The sequence below is a fragment of the Rutidosis leptorrhynchoides genome, chromosome 8 (genome assembly GCF_046630445.1).
Source record: "Rutidosis leptorrhynchoides isolate AG116_Rl617_1_P2 chromosome 8, CSIRO_AGI_Rlap_v1, whole genome shotgun sequence".
Classification (NCBI taxonomy): Eukaryota; Viridiplantae; Streptophyta; class Magnoliopsida; order Asterales; family Asteraceae; genus Rutidosis; species Rutidosis leptorrhynchoides.
Genome location: NC_092340.1, coordinates 56,714,857 through 56,717,494, shown reverse-complemented (window position 1 = coordinate 56,717,494; position 2,638 = coordinate 56,714,857). Strand labels below are relative to the sequence as shown.

The window sequence follows — 2,638 nt, the reverse complement described above, 5'->3', positions numbered from 1 at the left end:
CTCCCTGCTGCATCTTTTGGCTATTCGAAACGTGGGCAAAAGTAGAAAAGTCTATTAATTTGATAACTTATATAATTTTTATCTTTATAACTAATAGGATATTTAGTGAATGCACCGAGCAAAACGTTCACCACCTTTCATACGTTCACCACCTGTAACTCGATCAAGACATCTAGCCAATATTGTCGCCGTTGATTTTTCTTTAGAATCGTCATCTAGTCAACCAAGTACTCCAATTCAAATTTCTGATAATCCATTTTTTGAACCCAACCTCACAATTGAGAATCCGGAGGATATTCAGGGACAACTCAGAGATCCTGAACCACTAATCATTCCTCCTGAACCACAAATTACTTATCCAGAGATTGTCGGGGAAGAAACTATTAAATCATAATCCTCTAGTGATTCAGATTCAACAAATTCAATCATGGAAAATCCGGAACCTCTAAGTATGGAAGACCGAATGAGGGCTAAACGCACTGGCCAAGGTCACGCAATTACTCAACCAGACATTAATGCGCCAGATTATGAAATCAAAGGACAAATCCTACACATGGTAACAAATCAATGCAAATTTAGTGGTGCGCCGAAGGAAGATCCAAACGAACATTTTCGAACTTTTAATAGGATCTGTACTCTATTTAAAATCAGAGAAGTTGAGGATGAACAGATCTATCTCATGTTATTTCCCTGGACTTTAAAAGGAGAAGCCAAAGATTGGTTAGAATCGTTACCTGAAGGAGCGATTGATACATGAGATGTTTTAGTTGAGAAATTTCTTAAAAGATTCTTTCCAGCATCTAAAGCCGTGAGACTTCAAGGAGAAATTGTTACGTTCGCGCAAAAGCCAAATGAAACTTTATATGAAGCGTGGACAAGATTCGGAAAGTTGTTGAGAGGATGTCCTCAACATGGTTTAGACACTTATCAAATAGTACAAATATTCTACCAAGGATGAAACATTACTACACGAAAAGACATCGACATAGCAGCTGGTGGTTCCATTATGAAGAAAACTGCAACTGAAGCTTACAAAATTATTGATAACACTGCTTCCCACTCACATGAGTGGCACCAAGAAAAATATATCGTTAGATCATCTAAAGCGGCTAGAGCCGATTCTAGCTATGACTTTGATTCCATTTCCGCAAAGTTAGATGCTTTCGAGAGACGAATGGAAAAGATGACGAAAGATATTCATGCAATACGAATTAGTTGTGAGCAGTGTGAAGGACCACATTTGACAAAAGATTGTCTCAGTATTGAACAAACAATGGAACAAAGAGAGAATGTTTTATATATAAACCAAAGGCCTAGAAATAATTACCAAGGTAATTATCAACCGTCAAGACCAAACTACAATCAAAATCAGAATTATAACCGAAATGTTCCATACAACAACCAACAAGGTCCTAGCAATCAACAAGTATCTAATAATACTTACAACCAGCAAAGACCTATTTTTCCAAATAAACCACCACAAATCGATGATAAAAAGCCAAATTTAGAAGATATGATGTCGAAGCTAGTTGAATCTCAAACACAGTTTTTCACATCTCAGAAACAAACTAATGAACAAAATGCTCAAGCATTTAGAAATCAACAAGCTTCTATTCAAAATCTGGAACAAGAAGTAAGTAACCTAGCAAGGTTGATAGGTGAAAGAAAACCAGGGAGTCTACCTAGCGATACAAATGTTAACCCCCAGAATGAAACAGCTAAAGCCATTACCACGAGAAGTGGTATTACACTTAAACCACCTGAAATACCTGTAATTTCTGATGACTCTATTCCTACTACACAGGCACCACAGCCCGAGCAAGAGAAGGAAACATAACCGGTAGTTGAAAAGGTTAATGAAGATAACACAGTTAAGGCTAAACCTTATGTTAAACCATACCAACCACTGCTTCCTTACCCAAGTAAAATGAGAAAAGAAAGACTTGAAGTCGAGCAATCCAAATTCTTGGATATGTTTAAACAAATAAATGTCAATCATCCTTTCATTGATGTGATTTCAGGAATGCCAAGATATGCTAAATTCTTGAAAGATCTAATCACAAATAGAAAGAAAATAGAAAAACTTTCGGCTGTTAATATGAATGCTAATTGCTCTGCAGTGCTGTTGAATAAACTACCAGAAAAATTATCAGATCCAGGAAGTTTCACAATTCCATATTTTCTGGGTAGTCTTAGTTCAATAGAAGCATTGGCAGACTTAGGTGCTAGTATAAATTTAATGCCGTATTCATTATACGCTAAACTAGACCTTGGAGAATTGAAACCAACACGAATAAGCATACAACTTGCCGATCGATCAGTAAAATATCCTAGAGGGATAATGGAAAACATTCTAGTTAAAGTTGGTACTTTAGTATTTCCAATAGATTTTGTTATTCTGGACATGAAAGAAGATTCTCGAGTTCCTCTTATATTAGGAAGAACATTCTTAAACACGGCTAAAGCAATAATAGACGTGTTCAGTAAGAAACTGACCCTAAGTATAGAGGACGAGAGTGTTACATTTTCTGTTGATAGAGCCATGCAACAACCACAATCTGCAGATGATACATGTTATTATATTCAAACTATAGATTCACATGCAGAATTGTTACAAGAATTTTCAGAATTACAAGGA

At 36.1% G+C, this 2,638-nt stretch overlaps 1 non-coding gene across 1 annotated transcript; it reads right to left on the bottom strand.

Moving 5' to 3' along the window:
• Positions 1-811: 811 nt before the first annotated feature.
• On the bottom strand, positions 812-918 carry LOC139865093 (small nucleolar RNA R71). Its single transcript, XR_011764620.1, has one exon. It is a non-coding gene; the product is annotated as a small nucleolar RNA R71 (small nucleolar RNA).
• Between the last annotated feature and the right edge of the window lie 1,720 nt (positions 919-2,638).